The 19,049-nt window shown below is 50.8% G+C and overlaps 1 protein-coding gene across 2 annotated transcripts in view; it reads left to right on the top strand.

The window, feature by feature from the left end:
• KIRREL3 (kirre like nephrin family adhesion molecule 3) overlaps positions 1–19,049 on the top strand; it is a 535,312-nt gene that overhangs the window by 444,123 nt on the left and 72,140 nt on the right. The window lies entirely within an intron of this gene.

Genomic DNA, 19,049 nt, shown 5'->3' with positions numbered 1-19,049 from the left:
GACCGTCCACACACATGGGGCCGAGGATGCTATGGCAAGCACCAGGGGCTCAGCCCCAGAAGGGCTCCTTCCAGCCAGACTGGAGGGGCCCCCTGCTGGGCACAGCCCCCAGGCCTTGTCCACAGGAATCCAGCCACTGCTGCCCTGTGGCATCAGTTCCCCCTTCCCCACCGAAAGGGGGAAAGTGGAAGTTCCTGCCCTGGAAATCGGAAGGCCAATGCCAACTGACCTATGAGCCTGTCCAATCCCTGTGTCCCAGTGTGTTTGACTCCAGCTTAGGGAGCTGACTAGGGCTCTTGGATGCTTATATATCCAGTCAGGAGCACGTTCTGCACACGTGATGGATGTCAGGCCTTGTGCTAGGGGACGGAGATAGAGAAGAAGGTGACACATCCTTGAGTTGCTTCTTTCTGAGCTGACCTCCCTCTGAGTGCTAACACGGCCCCTTCTGGCCACCTCCCCCATCAGAATCAGCCTGGAGCCTGACTCCCCCAGATTCAGCATCCTTAGGGCCCCCACTGATAGCGTTCCTTCCCACTCTACACACTGCCCCTGGGGATTCTGGCTCTCAGGGGGAGAACAGACCTGCCTAAGCTTCTCTAGGAAAATTCATTTCAGGCCCTTATTCCAAACCAGACCTTTTCCCCTTGGTCTTCCTTCGTCTCTGCCACGGGAGCCCAGTGTGGCTGGGACATCTGCCTGAAGAGGTCCCGGCTCCCTTACGCGGGCAGACCTGCCTGAAGACCTGGCAATGGGTTTCCCCACCTCCTTCTAATTCCGAGTTCAGCCCCTGTCCTCCAGCCAGATGTTTAAGGAGCAAGGCCTGCTGGGGGCCCAGCCTCGCTGGGGGTGATAAGCTCACATTTGCACAGCACTCACGGCAACTCTCAAAGCGCTTTCGCTTACGCACCTCAGCTTCCTGACAGGTCTGTGAGACAGGGATTGTTGCCCCAGATGAGAAACTGAGGCTCGGAGAAGCAAAGGGCCCCGCCCGCGGTCTCCCGGCTCCGGTCCTCGCTCCTCCTCCGCGCCTCCTTCCGGAGTCTCTGCTGCGCGTGTGGGACGGAGCCCGGCAGCCAGGAGAGGTTCCGCCTCGCGCCTCCAGGCAGCTGTTGTGAAGGTTTGACGGCAGGGTCAGCAACTGGGGTGCTGCCTCCTCGCCTGGTGGATAAGGCGCACGGCGGCCCAGAGGGGAAACGTTTAAGACAGCGCCGGATTATCTTCGGATCTACGGGGCCAACAGGCGGGGCAGACAGTCCCCGCAGGCAGGCGGCAGCAGACAGGGCCTCAGGACCACCTCCCAAGCTCGGGGCGTGGCTTCCTGAGAGGGAGAGGAGGAACTCAGGACCAACCTCAGACTCCTTCATCCTTTGTCTCCTCTTCCCTGCGATGAAAGGGATGAGAAAATAAACCGCATCCGGCAGGGTCAATAAACTGGGGTTACCTGGCCCGTACATGGGCCTTCAGAAAAGTTATCAGGGATGTTAGGGGAGCTGCAGCCGTCTTCATCTTGCCTGGGATGGCGGCTACAGCGGGAAGGGGTCCACAGTTTGGTGTGGGGGCTGACGGAGGAGAGAAGGAGAATTTAGTGCCTAATATATTTTCTGATTTTCGAGGATTGCAAAATGCCAGAAGAGATTTGCTAAGTGAAGTTGTAGGATCTTCACCTTCAGAGGTTATTCAGCCCCATCCTCAGAAGAATCTGCCTCTGCTCCCCTGTGCCCCTCTAGAGGGTACCAAAGAATGTTAAAATGTGAAGAACCCAAGCATTGTCCCCTCCTGACTCCATGCACGGCCTAAAACAGACGGAGACACATCTCATCTTTAAGTTCTTGTCCTTGTCTCAGAGCTTCACGCGGTCCTACCCAACCACTTACAGCCGCCTGTCCTCCCTATCTCGGTTAGATAACGAAGTCCAAATTATCCCAGACATTTTACAGATAAGGACATTGAGACTTAGAGAGGCAAAGGCACTCACAGGAGGTCACACAGCTTAATTAACACTCACGTTGGACCCCAGGTTTTCCAACTCCAAACCAATGCTCACTGCCCAGTCTGCGCATGTCTGAATGCCAGCTGTATTTCCTCTGTCTGGTTGGTTAAGAGCCAGGTTTCTGAGAGCAAGCCCTCGGGATCTGAGCTGAACAGACTCAATGTTGTCTCCGATCACATCTAAAAGGCATTCTCTCCCCCTTTTCCCTCTCCAGCGGCATGGCCTGCCACTGCCTGCTGGGCACAGAGCTGGTTTGTGTGGGGGAAGTGTTTTACAAGTCTGGAGACCAGCTGAAGAGGGGGAAGGCGGAGTTTCCAGGGGACCCCAGCAGGATGGCCTGCTCCCAAGAGCCGGAGCCAGAGCCTGAGCAGGCATCCGTCCACCAGTCCTTCCTGCAGACTCCACAACCACCATTCCTCTAAGCCACTGAGCCCCGCAAGAAAGAGCTTCCCCAGGCTCTACCTCCCGCCCTCCCCGACGCCTCAAGGCCACTTAGGTCCCCACCCTCGGCTGGTCCCGCAGGGCTCTGCCGGAGTACCCAGCCTGGCGGAGTTCTCTGCGGTGTACGGTCCCACTTACTGCCCTGGAGGGAGGCCCTGCGTGGAGAAGCTGACCAGCCTCCTGGAAAGGGAGCCCTGGTCTGTTCGCAGTGGTGGATGAACAGAGCGTCTGTTCCAACAGAGGGGAGAGGGGCTTTTCTAGCCTGGAAGCCGGCTTCCCAACCAAGACCCCATCTGCTTTGCTGTGACATCTCAGCCCGGGAAAATGTCCCAGCCGGTTCCCCGAGGGGGGCTGCCTTCCCTGTGTTCCAGGAATGAGCGAGCTTCCTAATTTAGTCTGTATTTGCCTGAGATAGATTTTTAATTAAATAAAGTAAGATCCTGATTGGAACCTGCAGAAGACGTGAGAGCAGAATCAGATAGGATTCCGGCAAAATTGCAAAGCAAACACTTTGGCTGGAGCAGAGGGAGACCCCTAGGGGTCTTCCATCAAAGCGCCAAGTGGGGAGGGCAAATGCGAGAGTTTATATAGCCAACAGATGTGCATTGTTAAAATATGCAGCTGCCGGCAGCCTGCTTGGAGAAGCCAGGGGGCCAGCTCAGAGAGCCTGCCGTGCTCAAGGGAGGGCAAGGGGACCTAGGCCCGACAGCCAAGCCTGGAGTCACAGACACATTAATTAGCCTTGTGTTTCCAGCTCTCAGATGCAATCAGGCATGGAGTAACTTTGAGCGGAGCATTTGCTACCCTCGGAGGCAGAGGGAGGGAGCTACAGGACAAGGAGGGGAGGAGAGGGAAGGGGTGGAATTTGTGAAGCTGAGTGGCAAAGACTGGAGAGCCCCAGTCTCGGTGAACTGTCAGGCTGCCCTCCCTCTGTGACCCAGCCAGCTGCCGAGGACCAGGCCTTGACTCAGGCCAGGTGGAGACAGGTTTCTTTCCACCCCCAGAACATCTCAGGAATCATGGTATCATGGACAGAGCAGCAGACTTGGAGGCAATAGTCATGGTCGTGCCTTTGACCAGCTGTGTGACCTTGGCCATGTTACTCAACCTCTCTGGGTCTCAGTTTCCTCATCTGTAAAACAAAGGTGGTAATAAATAAAATTATCTCTAAAGAAGTATCCAGCTCCCAGAAAGCCATGACTTCCACAATAAGGAGTCCAACTTGCTGCACCAACTATTTTAGGAAAATAGCCAGCTCATCCCCCACTGGAACCAGAATTCATGTGGTGACTGGGGCATAGAAGGTAATGGTAGGGTCTTTTAGATAGCATCCCACTGTGAGGCTGGAGATGGGACCTCTCAAAGTCCCGCCCAGCCCTGGGATTCTGGACTTGGCTTTATGCCTTAACCCCAGAGTATCCAGCTTCCAAGCATCCTGAGCATCTCTGCCGGGACTCAGCTTAGCTGGAGGTGATAGGACCCCGGGCATGTGTGCAGGGCTGTGGTGTGGAAGGAAGGGCCCTGGCTGGGAAGTACAACACCTGCCAGCAGCCCACTTGCTGCATGAACTTGGGCAAGGTCTTAGAGCTCCCACTGGGCCTCTGCTTCCCTTCTCTAGAACCAGCACTTAGTACGGGGTGGTTCTCAGTAATATTGGGGGGGTTTTTGAATGAATGAATGAGTGAATGAATGAATGAAGTTTCTGGTTCGTCATCTATAAAATGGGCATAATTGGGGCTGGCCCTGTGGCCAAGTGGTTAAGTTCGCACGCTCCGCTGCAGCAGCCCAGGGCTTCGCTGGTTCGGATCCTGGGCGTGGACATGGCACCACTCGTCAGGCCATGCTGAGGCAGCGTCCCACATGCCACAACTAGAAAGACCCATAACTAGAGTATACAACTATGTGCTGGGGGTATTTGGGGAGAAAAAGCAGAAAGGGAAAAAAAGAAGATTGGCAATGGTTGTTAGCTCAAGTGCCAATATTTTTTAAAAAAACATAGGCATAATAAAAATACCAACCTCCTAGAATTGTTGTGAGCATCAAACTAACACACACACACACTGAAACGCCACACACTTGCAGGTCATACACACACGCACACATGCAGACTGCTCTCCTCCCCCAGGCAGGAGCCCCAGGGTTGGAAACTCTCTACAGTGTTCCAGGGCCACAGTATAGGTGATATTGCATTTGATCTCGCTACCTGCCTGAAAACTTGGGAAGCAAGAACTTCTGGGACCCAGAGCAGGGAGGAAATGGGTGCCCAGGATTTGATCAACAGATATTTACTGAGGACGTGTTACATGCCGAGCACTCATCTAGGCACTTGATATTCATCAGGAAATGAAAGAGAATAACCACCCCCAACCTGATGGAGCTTGTGTTCCAGCCGAGAGCGAGCCAGTCAATAAATAATAGAGATTAAACAAGTACACCGTGTAGTCGTGTAGGATGTCAGATGGTAATAAATGCCATGAAGATGAGAAAGTGGAGCAGGGTAAGGGGGATTGGAAGCGGGCAGGAGGAGGGTGGATGTCAGGTTAATTATTAAAAAGGGTGTTTTCCCGGTCTTCCTCCCCGTTTCCCTCTTCTTCCTGGCCCGTTCTAACATTAACTCAGCTGTCTTGTGGCTCCCATTTGAAACAAAGCTTCCTAAATCAATGTGAATTATTTAATGATGGAGACTAAGTCAAGTCAAAGAGAGGCCGTCTCTAAGATGATGTCAAGGCCCAAATACTGAGAGGGGCTACAGGTAAGGTCCCAGTGTGTCCTTAACTTGTGCGTTTTCCCAAACCACGAGCTCCCTCTGCAACACCTCCACCAGGGGAGCTGCAGGGCAGAGGTCCCCTGTCCACAGCGGCGGCAGCACCCCCCAATCCCCAATCCCCTAATCTTCTGGGTGGGTGGGTCCAGAGAGAGACAGGGAATAACTCAGGTCCTATAACAAGGGAAGGCAGAGCTGACACAGAGCCCGGGAGCACCGGCGTCCAAGACTGTTCTTCCAGACACTGGTGGCAAGAACGCCACCCACAGTTGCCCTATCAGTAGATGGTCTGAGCGGATCTTCAGGGCTGAGAAAGCCCCTCCATAGAACAAAGCCCAAGCCCCCTCTGTGGCATGAAGGCCTTCTGAGGCCTGCCCTCTGCTTTCTCTCCAGCCCTGGGTCCACGACCCCCCTGGCTCCAGAGACAACAACCAGTTTGCAGTGCCTCCGCTCATGGCTGTTTCTGCCTGGAATGCCCTGCCCACCTTTCTTCCCTTGGCTAACTCTTCCTCACCTGTCAGGATTCACCTTAGACATCACCTCCTCCAGGAAGCCTTCCCTGAGCCCCTCAGGGTCTGACTGTCCGTCTCTGTGCTCCCTTAGCCTCGACCACAGCACTCGACACATTAGATTGAAAGTAACTGTTTACGAGTCTGTCTCCGCGCCCGGGTCTCTCGGGGCATCTTGCGGCTCTCATGCCCAGCGCAGCCTGTGAGCACACACTCGGCACTCAGTGAATATGCAGCATATGACTTATTATCAGGGTCTGGGGGCAAACTAGGGGGCGTCTACACAGAACCTCACCACAGAGAACAGTACCTGGCAGATCGTATGCCCCAGATCCCTGTGAGTTGTGTTGAGTTGTGTTCTATCATGTTGTGTTGTACTTAGAGCGGCAACGTGGCTTCCCAGTTAAGAGCTCAGACTCTGAAGGCCAGCCTGCATAGCCCTGAAAGCTAGCTGTGTCACTTCACAGCGCTGCGACCCTGGACAAGTTATTCACCACTCTGTGCCTTGGTTCCCTCGTGTGTAAAATGGGGGAAGAATGGCACCTGCGCTGTTAGGTTTATAGAGAGCATTTAGTGACATAATGTATGTCAGGCATGTCTCAGGACAGTGAAGCATTGGCTGTGATTGTCATAACTGTGTTGTCGTTGTTACTATTATTCCTGCAATGTTAAGAGACAGCAACAAGCAACTCCTCCTTCCCAGGCGGTCAGGCTGTGTGTCTGGAGAAGGTTTCTCATCCAGCATGCAGGCAGAGAGGCGTGGTTCCTGCAGGCACCCCCCCGCCCCACCCCCTCACCTCCCTCCTCCGCCCACCCCGGGGCTCGCAGGCCTGGGGAGACGAGCAGAATTGATTTCCTTATCTCCTCATTAAGCGTGTTCACCCTCCCAGCCTGGTCTTGGGAGCCGCATCTCATTTGTGCCGTGCGCCTGTTTCCTGCCACATTCATTACCCTGCAATCACCCCCAAATAGGGGCAGCAAACAAGCCAGAGACGTGAGGGAGCAGCGAAAAAAGCATCCTTATCGCCTGCAGTTCCTGTTGCGCCCCTCGCCACCCGGCCCCCCGCCCCTGCCGCCAGCTCCTTCCCACTCCCATGCAGCTCCTCAGCCCTTCTTGGTGGCCCAGGCCACACCCAGTGTCCCTGGGGCCAGAAGCAGACTCCCCTCCTCCCTCTCCCTTTGGCCGCTGCACTGCCCTCTTCACCCTTCCGCTTTAACTCGGTGCTTACCTGCTCAGGCAGGTTATAAGGTAACGCTACTTGGGGTCCTTGAGCTACCTTAAGCTGACTAATAGTCTCTCTCTTCTAAGTTATATTATAAGCTCCCAGCAGGTAGGGGACCTGGTCTCTGAGGTCCACAGTGTGGGTTCATGTGCCCCCCGAGTGGCTGCCGGCAGCAGTTGTTGATGGAGGGAGTGAGATGGAGGGTCTCCCTGGGGTCCTTGTAGCCTTGTAGCCTTGTAGCCGTTGGACGTGTTGCCTCCGAAGCTGGGTCCCTCTGACCCTCCCTCCTGCTACACTCTAAGATCATCCCCCACACACAGTCTCCCTGTTCCTCTAAGCTGCCACATTGCCATGGCACAGAGCAGCCTCTCTGCCTGCCCCCCGCCCCAGTTCTTCATCTCAGCCTCGGTGGGATGTCAGAAGAGTCCACCCTCCCTAACCTGGGGCCCATCGTCACAGTGGGAAATGAGGTGGAGAGGAGGAGACTCACAGATGCTGAACGACTTCCAAGGCTCCAGAGGGGCTTGGAATCCATCAGGGATGGAGGCAAACTCAGTGCTTCCCCTGTCAGCCCAGGGTAGGTGGCAGGGGGCTGGCAGGGTCCTCTCCAAGAAGGGAGGACCTGATACAATGGACGCACCTCCCCTGCCTTACCCCACCCAGCATCGCCAAGGTCCATTGGAACAGACTCAGCCAAGGAGAAGAGAGCTAACTGGTCTAACTAAGTGGTCTTGCTGGACTGGCCCATGTGCCCGACGCTGCCTTGGGCAGTGCTCACCACCTACAGCTGGAGGGAGCATCCCAAACGGACAGCCCCAGGCCAGCCCCTCTCCTCCCCCTTCCAGCATCTCTTGCTTTCAACACCAGCACGAGGGAAGGCAGGGAGGTTCTGCAGAGGCCACCCAGGGTCTGTTATATACCCAAGGTGCCCAGCCTCCTGATCCTGGCCCCCCCCCCACCACTGCATTCCTAGTTCTGCTGAGCCCCTAGTGCCCCAACCCCATCACTAAATGACTTGGCTCTCCAGGGCAGCCCTGCAGTCCTGCAGGGTGCCACCACCACACCCAGGGCTCTGGCACTTCTCCAGGTCCAAGCAGGACAAAGCGCAATCAGGAGCATGCATTCCTGCCCCAGTCCTGCCTCTCATAAGACATGAGATGATGAGGCTTGACCTCTCAGGACCCGCTCTCTCCTGGTAAAATCAGGAGCTGGAAAGACGAGGTGCAAATCTCCCCACAGGTTGACTGTGATTCCCCCTCATTGGATCATGGTTTGGGGGTAGAGCATGAGAGGCCTGTTCCCTGAGTCCTTCCTCCCTAGGTCCTGAGAGCAAGAATATGTCCCTCCGTTGCTTTAACCAAGCGTAACCCTGGGAGATGCTGAGCAGGCTCCACTGCTCAGCAAAGGGGAGTGAGCTCAGACAATGGAGATTTGCAAAAGTCAGACCTTCATCCCCTGGCTGCCACTCCAGGGCTGCCTGTGAAATCCAGGCCACTTCCTGTGACTGTCAGGGTGCAGCTGCCCGGGGAGGCCCTCCCTCACTCTGCCAGCGTGGGCTGCTTCCTCGGGCCGGGCATGGCTTCCAACATCCCTGTGCACCTGAAAAAGCGCAGGTGAGAGCCCACCTCAGGCTGGTGCCCTACTGGGTCCTCAGTCAGGGGTCCCCGCTGGCCACTGGTCATTTACAAGGCTCCCTGTTTATGCATTCACCACGCAGACACCCTAGCTCAAGGACAGATGCACTGGAGTGCACCCACGTACACACGCACACACACAGTTCAGAGCACGGCCGAATCGTCTGTGTCCCCGTGTGGAAAGACACAAGATCACTCAGTCTAGAGACTCCGTCACTGTTGGGAAGTGGACGAATCTTGGTGACTCAACAAAAGCATTGACCGTCCTTCCTTGTCCGGCCCAGGAAAGAATGGAGCCTGCTGTCCTCAGCGTGAGGCCCTGCTCCTCGATTGCTTCCCCCTAAAGAGAAACAAAGGAGAGGCGAGTCACAGCCGACTGAGGGAGGGCCAGGGCCAGCCAGTCCCACGGGCGATTGCCCCTCTGCTGGCTTCAGCCTCCAGGGCGTCGTGGGTGTCGGCCCCAGGACTCTGATGGAGGCCAGCCCTGGGAAAGCCCAGTAAGGCCCAGCTGGGCAAGGAGATCTCCAAGAGCTAAAATTAGCTCACTACTTCCCGGCTCTGACCTCAGCCAGGGCCCGAGACGAGGGTTTCATGGCAAATTATGGATTTAAAACTAGCAATGAATCTCCATTACAGCATGAAATGAGAAAAGAAAATGCCATAAATGGAAGCCTTCCCCCGCAGCCAGCAGGCGAGGGAGGGGTGTGGCTTTAGGAGGGAGTTCAGAGACAAGTCGTACATCCCAGGCAGACTCACAGAGGCCAAGACCCAGAGCAGGCCCAGATAGGAAGCCCTGGAGAGCGGGCAGGGGCCCGAGCCTGTGGGAGGCCCCGCTGCCCCAGGCCAGCATAGGACTCCACAGTGGCAGAGGAGGCGCTATCCGCCAGCAGGAGCCAGGACCGAGTCTCTTGGTTGCAGGCAGTTTTCTGCAGAGGAAAGATGCACAGCTACCTGGGGAGTAGGAACAGCCAGAGCTTGGTCATTTCGATGCTGCGTTGGGATGGCACCTATGTTGTAGGTCCAGCTAGAGAGAGGCATTCTGGGAACCTTGACCCATTGCCTGAGTAATCCACACACACAGAGACCCATTAACTTGCCCAAGGTCACACAACAAGAAAAAAAAGGTAGAATCTGAACTCAGATCTTCTAGCTCCAAAACCCTTGTCCTTTCTGCTAAGTCATGCCCCCCTCCTTTTCCAAAATTCTGCTCAGACTTACTGCTGTGTGACTCCTCCATAAGATCATGGACTATGATATAGGTCTCTTTCCAGCCCCAGGGAACTCCAGGAGCCCTGTCTGAGCCCTCACACTGTCCCAGGACGCCCCAAATCAGAAAGGAGGCTGCACAATGAACTGAAAGCTTCGGAAAACTCTTCCTAGCAGCCCCTGCTTCCCGGATGCACCTCGGGAGCCAGGGCCCCTAGACCCACACATCCATTTTCCATCTCATTAAGTCTCATTATCAGGGGACTGCCCACTGCTGCTTTCCCCATCGCTCGGGGCCTCTAAATTATTCCATCTGTGTGGAAGAGGTTTTCCTAAGTGGGAGGTTCATAGGTGCCCAGAAGCCCACACAGCTGCCTCCCTCTCGCAAAAATAAATAGCTGAGCCCCACAGCCCAAGAAGGCTGGCTTCCAAAAGAGTGTCACATTTTCACAAATCGATCAAGGTGTTTGTAAATGTTTATGGAAAAGCAGAACTTTCCATATGTAAATATGTCAGGAACAGTGTCAGCAGCTGAGAAATCACCTGGTGCCAGGAACACCACTGCAGCCTCCGTGGTAGAAGGCAAGAAACGGAGGAGCAGGCTGATGGCCACACAGCCGTCCCGGCAGGAGAGCTGGTACTGCCCTACCCCAGACACACCGCTGCCTGCCCCCTCGGCTCGCTTCCCCTCTGCCTGCACGCAGAGACACGCACACATGCGCTGAGAGGCTGGAGAGAACTCATCTTGCAGATGGGTTCGCTGAGGTCAGAAAGGGAAGGAAATACGCTAGAGGCTGCACAACACACGGGAGAGGGAAAACGAGTCCTCTCAGACTCCAGATAGAGAAAGTGGGGCTCTGAGCCAGGGCCACCTGTCATGTCCCTCCTCCAGCCCTAGCCCCAAATACCAACAGTTCTGCTAAGGACCAAAACCTCACCTTGGAAAAAGCCCCCAAAAGACAACCTTGATTAGCGTAGGGCTGGAAGGAATCTTCCAATCAACGGTTCTCCATTCATTCCATTTTCTGACATGTGTGTATGTACCTTCCACATGCCAGGCACCATTCCGGGCACTGGGGATACACAGCAGTGATCAAAACAGACTGAAATCTCCTGCCTTCCTGGAACTTACGTTCTGGCAGAGGGAGTTGGACAGTAAACAGCACACATAAGAAGAAAATGTTATAGTTTATCAGAAGGTGGTAAGTGCCATCAAAGAAAGCAGAGCAGAGGATAAGGAGCTGGGCTTCCTGGGGAAAGGGCAGGTGAGTGGCCAGGGTGGACCTCCCAGAGGAGGTGACTTTTTTTTATCTTTCCCTTTATTTTTTAAGAGCTTTATTAAGGTGTAGTTTATATACCATTAAATTCACCCATTTTAAGTGTGCAACTCAATGATTTTTAGTAAATTTGTAGAGTTGTGCAACCATCACCACAATCCAGCATTAGGCCCTTTCCGTCACCCTAAAAAGATCCCTTGTCAATCGCCACTCCCACCTGAGTCCCAGGTAGTCGCTGATCCTCTTTCTGTCTCTACGGGTTTCCCTTTCCTGGATATTTCATATAAATGGGATCATACAACACGTGGCCTTTTTTGTCTGGCTCCTTTCACTTAGCTCTGCGTTGTACCATGTATCAATAGTTCATTTCCTGGGGGCCGACCCCATGGCTAAGTGGTTAAGTTCATGCACTCTACTTCAGCAGCCTGGGGTTCGCCAGTTCGGATCCTGGGCACAGGCCTAGCACTGCTCATCATACCATGCTGTGGTAGCATCCCACATAGAAGAACTAGAATGACCTAAAACTAGAATGTACAACTATGTACTGGGGCTTTGGGGAGATTAAAAATAACAAAAGAGGAAGATTGGCAACAGATGCTAGCTCAGGGCCAATCTTCCTTACCAAAAAAAAGAGAGAAAAAAATACTTCATCTCTTTTTATTTCTGGGTAGTGTCCCATTGGATGGAAAGACCAAATTTTGTTTATTCCCTCGTCTCTTGATGGACATTCAGATTATTTCCAGTTTGGGGTTGTTACAAACAATGCTGCTATGAACATTCACATACAAGTCCATGTGTATGTTTTCATTTTTCATTTTTCATGAGTAGATTCCTACGAGTGAAATAGCTGGGTCATGTGGAAATTTAACCTTTTAAGAAAGTGCCAAACTGCTTATTTTATTCCACTTCCACCAGTCATGTATGAGAGTTCCAGTTTCTCTACATCTTCACCAACACTTGTTATTATTTGACTTTTCTATTATGGCCATTCTAATAGATTTGAAGTGGTATTCCATTACAGTTTTGGGGTTTTTGGGGGGTTTTTTTTGAGGAAGATTAGCTCTGAGCTAACATCTGCCACCAATCCTCCTCTTTTTTGCTGAGGAAGACTGGCCCTGAGCTAACATCCGTGCCCATCTTCCTCTACTTTATATGTGGGATGCCTGCCAAAGCATGGCGTGACAAGTGGTGCCATGTCCACACCCAAGATCTGAACTGGTGAACCCTGGGCCCCCGAAGCGGAATGTGCGAACTTAACCACTGCACCACCAGGCCGGCCCCCATTACAGGTTTTAATTTGCATTCCCCTGAGGACTAATTATGCTGTGCATCTTTTGATGTGATCATTATTTTTTATCTTCTTTGGTGAAATTCTATTCAAATCCTTTGCCTATTTTTAAATAGAATCATTTGTTTTATTATTATTGTGTTGTAAGAGTTCTTTATGTATTCTGGATACAAATCCTTTATCAGATATATAATTTGCAAATACTTTCAGTTGTGGCTTGTCTTTTCATCTTCTCAATGGTATCTTTTGAAGCACAAAAGCTTTTAATTTTAATCAAGTCCAATTTAGTAGTGTGTGTGTGTGTGTATGTGTGTGTGTGTATTGTGCTTTTGGTAATGTATCTAAGAACTCTGTCTAACCCAAGGTCCCAAAGATTTACTCCTATATTTTCTTCTAAAAGTTTTACAGTTTCAGCTCTTACACTTAGCCTATGATTCACTTTATGTTAATTTCTGGGTGATTTGTGAAGGAAAGAACTAAATTCATCCTTTTTGCTTATAGTTATCCAGTTGTCCCAGCATCATTTGTTGAAAAAGATCTATATTTTCCCCCAGTGAATTGCCTTCACACCTTTGTCAAAAATCAGCTGAGCAGGGGGCCGGCCCCGTGGCCGAGTGGTTAAGTTCGTGAACTCCGTTGCGGTGGCCCAGGGTTTCGCTGGTTCAGATCCTGGGCGCGGACATGGTGCTGCTCATTAAGCCATGCTGGGGTGGCGTCCCACACGGCACAACCAGAGGGCTCACAACTAGAATATACAACTACGTGCTGGGGGTGCTTTTGGGAGGAGAAGGAAAAAAAAAGATTAGCAACAGATGTTAGCTCAGGTGCCAATCTTTAAAAAAAATCAACTGACCAAAAATGTAAGGGTTTATTTCTGGACTCTCAATTATGATACACTGATCTCTATGTCTAGTCTTATGCCAGTACCACACTGTCTTAATTACTATAATTTATAGCAAGTTTTGAAATCAGAAGAGAAAAGTCCTCCAACTTTATTCTTTTTTTTTTTTTTTCAGATTTTTATTTTTTTCCTTTTTCTCCCCAAAGCCCCCCGGCACGTAGTTGTATATTCTCCACTGTGGGTCCCTCCAGCCGCGGCATGTGGGACGCCGCCTCAGCATGGTTTGATGAGCAGTGCCATGTCCACGCCCAGGATTCGAACCAACGAAACACTGGGCCGCCTGCAGCGGGTCGCGCGAACCCAACCACTTGGCCACGGGGCCAGCCCCGCAACTTTATTCTTTTTCAAAATGGTTTTAGCTATTTCGGATCTCTTGAACTTCCATATAGATTTTAGGATCAACTTGTCAATTTCTGAAAAATAGTTGCTGAAATTTTTATAGGAATTGTGTTAAAGCTATAGACCAATTTGGGGAGAATTGCCATCTTAACAATAGTGAGTCTTCCAATCTATGAACATGGAATGTTTCTCCATTTATTTAGATTTTTAATTTTTCCCAGTAGCATTTTATAGTTTTCAGTGGATGTCTTGTACTTCTTTTGTTAAATTTAGTCCTAAGTATTTTATTCTTTTTGATGCTATTGTGAATGAAATTGTTTTCATACTTTTATTTTCAGATTGTTTATTGCTAGTAGATAGAAACACAATTGATTTTATGGATCTTGAATCCTGTAACCTTGCTGAACTCATCTCTTAAATTTTAAGGGTTTTTTTAATTCGTTAAGATTTTCTGCGTATAGGATCATTTTATCTAAGAATAAAGGTACTTTTACTTCTTCTTTTCCAATCTGACACCTTTTTTCCCTTATTAGACTAGCTAGAACTTCCAGTAGAAAGGTGAAGTGGTGAGAATAGACATCCCACTTTATTCCCAGTCTTAGGGAAAGCATTCAGTCTTTCTCCATAAAGTATAATGTTAGCTGTAAGTTTTTCACAGATGCCCTATGTCAGATTGAGGAAGTTTCCATCTGTTCCTACATTGTTGAGAGCTTTTACTGTGAATTGCATTGGGTTTTGTGAAATGCTTTTACTGCGTCTGTTGAGGTGATCGTGTGGTTTTTGTTCTTTGTTCTATTAATATAGTATATTACATTAATTGATTTTCAAATGTCAAACCAACCTTGAATTCCTGGGGAAAATTCCATTTGGTCATGATGTATAATCTTTTTTTTTTATGTTGCTGGATTCGTTTTTCTAATTTTTTGTTGAGGGCTTTTCATCTATGTTCTTGATGGACAACGGTCTGTGATTCTCTTGTGATGCCTGTGTCTGGCTTTAGTATCAGTGTAATGCTGGTCTTGTAGAATGCACTGGGAAGTGTTTCTTCCTCCTCTACTTTCTGGAAGATGTTGGGAAGAATTGATATCATTTCTTCTTTAAATATTTGATGGGATTCATCAAGAAAGCCATCTGGGCCTGGGGTTTTCTTGTAGGAAGATTTTTCATTATTAATTCAATTTCTTTACTTGATATGGCTTTGTTTAGATTTTCTCTGTAGAAGGTGGCTTTTGAACAAAGACTTGAAAAGGTGAAGGAGTCAGCTGGAATCTTGGAGTGAAATCTCTCCTTGAAGTGAAAAAACAGAGTCAATGAAGGCTTCTAAACAGAGGAGTGGTGTAATCTGACTTCCATTTTAAAAGGATCACACTGACTGCTGGGTTGAGAACCGACTGTGAGAGGCCAAGGGAAGGAGACCCATTAGGAGGCTCTTGCAGCAATACAGATGAGAGGACTAGGACCAGGATGGTAGCAGTGGAGGAGTGGACAGCGGGCATGAGAAAGGGTCAAGGATGATGCCAAGGTTTTGGGTGTGAGGCCTTTTGTCCCTATAAAGTTGGATGCAAAATTCTGCATGTAGACGTGCATTTCCGGGGAGAGGTTTCACATTCTCAAAGGAGTCAATCAGTAAGCTCCCAAAAGCTTAAGAATGACTCATGTAGACCAACCTCTTCATTTTTAGGAAACTATAGCTCAGAAGGGTTGGGTTACTTCCTCAAGGCCACTCAGCAAACTAGCAGTAAAGCTAGGGTTATCCCAGGTGCTTTTTCCACTGCCTTGGGGTCTTGCCTAGTGGTATGTATAATTGGGACCTCACCCCCCGAGTCCATTGAGACCCACTCAGCCCTGCCTAGGAGCACCTAGAGGAGAGGGGAGGAGTATAGAGATGACCCCTCCTCTGCTCCTGGCTTCTGGTGCCCACCTGCCTCCCAGCCCAGGGTGCCCCTCCCAGCACCCACATCTGCCTTCACAGCCACCCGCCCTCCTTGCCATTGTCTCTGGTCCATCCAGGATCTGCAGGCTCTGAAACCTCCCCTGGAAGATCTGAGAGAGAGCCTTTCTGCCATGCCCAGCTCCCTTTTCACACAGAATCACAGAAAAGCAACAGCTTATCTGCCTAAGAGAATGAGAGCCCTTAGTTTTTATCTGTGTGGGAATCTTATCTAAACAGGCTCAGGTGGCAAGAGTGAGAGAGGAAAATAATTAATGGGGAAGTGGGTGAAATGTTGACATTATTATTACTTAAGCGCGGCAGAGCTTTTAGTTGATGTTTTTGTCCCGGTGACGCCCAGTGAGGCCCCATTATCTGAGCCACACACCCGCTGCCCCCCGCCCCCTGCCACCTGTAAATCTTATTAAACGGGTTCCGTTGGCAAGACAGAAAAATAATTAAGGTGAAGGTAGGTGAAATGTTGATGCTATTCCTGTAAGGTAACAGCCTGTTTAGTTTCTCCACCAATGAAATGCAACTGCGGGAAATCAGTTTTAAAGATTACCTCTCCCAGATGAAAATCAGAGAGCCGAAAGCTGGGCTTAGAGAAGGCCACATCAAATCAGAAAACATTTCCAAGTCTGTGCCAGTCTCTTAGGGGCTTTTAAGCCCACAATTTACCTTTTGACTGCATTCTGTTTTCTCGCAAATCCTTTATTTCCCACTTATTTATTGACTAGAGACACAGCACCAAAAGAAAAAAAAAGGGAGAGTGATTCTCCAGCCGCTGGTCTTAAAAATCCATAGCAGGAAATGGTCCTCCGGAGGCAGGACTCTAGCCTCGCTGTGAACCAGTGCTTAATTGAATTGCTTTCCCTCCCAGCTGTGCCCACCCAGAAGGGACGGTGTCTTCTGGCTGCCCCTGGATGGAGGAGCCACCCCGTCTTATCTACCCTGGGGAGTGGGCTGGGAGGCTGTGGGCAGCACTCCCACGATAGGCCTCTGGGCCGCGCACACACGAAGAGTCTGGAACTCTGTCCTTCCATAGTAGATGTATTCATCCAACAAGCTGTGTCAAATGCCTGCTCTGTGCGAGGCAGCACGGGGTCTGCCAAAGGAGAGACCATCAGAGTGGGCAGAGACCACCCGAGTCCCTGAACCCAGGTTTCAAAGTGGCAGCTGGAAACTGGCAGAGCAGCTCAGGCACACAGGCATGTCTGGTTAGCTCCCAGAGTATCTTTAGAGTTGTTTAAATTCATTGCCAACATTTAAGATTCTGGAGGGTTTTGTATTAAAAATTCAGATTTCTGGCTCCACTGGCAAAATCTGGCGATATTAGGCCCATTTGCCTGCTAGGCAACAATTGTGCCATGGCTGCTCCTGCCAGTGCCGTGTGGCCCGCCAGCCCCCGCCACTTGATGCATTCCCTTCACCTGCATTGAAATCTGCATCCCTGACCACGCTAAGTCCAGGTTTAGCCCTGCTTCAGGGAGCTCACTGTGCAGATCCAGGGTTAAACCAGGAACAGAAACAGAACAGGGAGGTGAAGGAGGACAGAAGGCCAGCAGCACCCAGTCACTCCCGCGCAACCTCCAAGAGCAGGCTGGAGGCGGGTTTACGTGAGCTTCTCTGCTAAGAGCCGCTCCATTGTAAGGAGCCCAGACCTGGAGCTGCACTCTCTCTCGCCACTCACTGCCTGGTATGAAATGCTCTGGACAGAGTGCGGCGCACAAACAGGACCCAGGATAGGCTGGACTGGGATCTGCTCAGCAGGCAGTGAATTAAGTAAAATTGCCCTCACGTTCCCTGACATGGCCAGGGAGTGGCATTTCCCTGGTTAACCTTGTATTCCGGATAATAGAGAGTTATCAGATCAACATCATACCCACATCAGTACTGAAAAATATAAGAACGCATTAAAAATATATCCCATGTTTCAAGTGAACTAATGTGAGTCTCTGGGATAAGTTTGGCCAGCCTCATTGACACATACTAGGCTCTGGTTCTAGGCCCTTTGTGCTATCCTGGGCGCTGGGGTCTCCGAGGACTCTCTGCGGAGGCTCGAGAGCCACACTGCACAATACAGCAGCCCCCAGCCTCCAGTGGCTATTCGATTTTAATTTCAAATTAATTAAAATTAAATGAAACCAAAAACACAGCTCCTCAGTCACACTAGCCTCACTCCAAACGCTCAGTAGCCACATGTGGCTTTGGGAAGGCTGGTTTAAACAGGATTCAGGCACTCCTGGGTCCTCTGGCCAAATTCCTTCTAGTCATCCTCCAACACCCCAACAGCATCTAATAGTAGGGACAAGCTCTCAGGCTAGGACCTGGAGATGCAGAGGTCGGCTTCCAGGAAGCGCTAACTTAATATCATAACGCAGTCACTGAGCAGAACTTCCCGGTAATCCACTCACTCCTTTATCCACCAAATCTTTATTCAGTTCCTACTAAGTGTAAAAGTGTGATGTTAGATACAAAGGGGAGATGTAGAAAGAGTAAATCATCATCTGTGCCCTCAAGGAGTTTACAGCCACAGGAGACAGAAAACATCTAAATCACTCACTATCATACAAGGCAGTGTTTAAATATATAAGCAAAACACAAAGTGTTCATTTCAGCCGAGAAAATGTAGGGAGACTTCACAAGGGAAGTGGCTGTTGAACTCTCCCTTGGTAGAATGGGTAGAATTTTAGTAGATGGAGGATGGAAAAATCATCATCATAACACGAGCAAAGGCACAGAGACATCTAGGAGCACCACACCCTGGAGGGAGAGCCGTGTTCGGGGATGGTTGGGGCGGATGCAGGTGGGAGGTGGGCCAGTGCCCGAGGACGGGGCTCAGCAGGAAAGGGCCATGAGCCTTGCTGAAGCTTTTGGACTTGGCTGTGAGCAGTGGGGAGCCTTGGTAGGTGTTTGAGGAAGTTCATCACCTGTTCCCATGGTCCCAGCAAGAGAACCATGTGATGTAAGGGGCATAGATGTGAAGGCAGGAAAGTGAGGGTTAGTTGGATCCTGGTTAACAGAAAGTAGGACAACCAAGATTTTGTCAAAGCGCTTGCTAGAGGCAAAAAAGGAAGGGGAAGGGCCAGGGCAGAGGCTGCTAAAGTGGGGTGGAGCATCACTCCCCTCGGTTTCTGTTAGCTGGGCGACTCCCAAGCAATGCCTTTAATCCCATTCAATTCAACAGCGATTCTGGCAGCAAATATCCCATGATGCCTAAGCAATGTACAGTTTCTTTGATGATCTAGAAGTTTCTGTTCTCAGAGTCCTGAGCCATTTATAATCGGCATTTGAAGGCCCACTGGGGACAACCCTGTGGAATTCACGACTTCTCAGCCTCAGGCACCTGTGGGGGGACGTGGTGCCCACAGAAGCCAGGTGACCCAGACAGCAGCCCGCTCTGCCTCCACGGGCCCACCCACTCCTGGCCCATGAGCCGCGCTTTCCTCTCTGAGTCTCCTTTCCTCACTGAGAGGTCAGAGGATGAAAATCATGGGGTGTGAGGCCACCTGCTCCTCGCCAGCCCATCTCCTGTGTCGGT

Source organism: Equus przewalskii, chromosome 6 (genome assembly GCF_037783145.1).
Source record: "Equus przewalskii isolate Varuska chromosome 6, EquPr2, whole genome shotgun sequence".
NCBI classification, from domain to species: domain Eukaryota; kingdom Metazoa; phylum Chordata; class Mammalia; order Perissodactyla; family Equidae; genus Equus; species Equus przewalskii.
The sequence above is the reverse complement of the archived record's forward strand: the minus strand, read 5'-3'. Positions and strand labels throughout refer to the sequence as shown.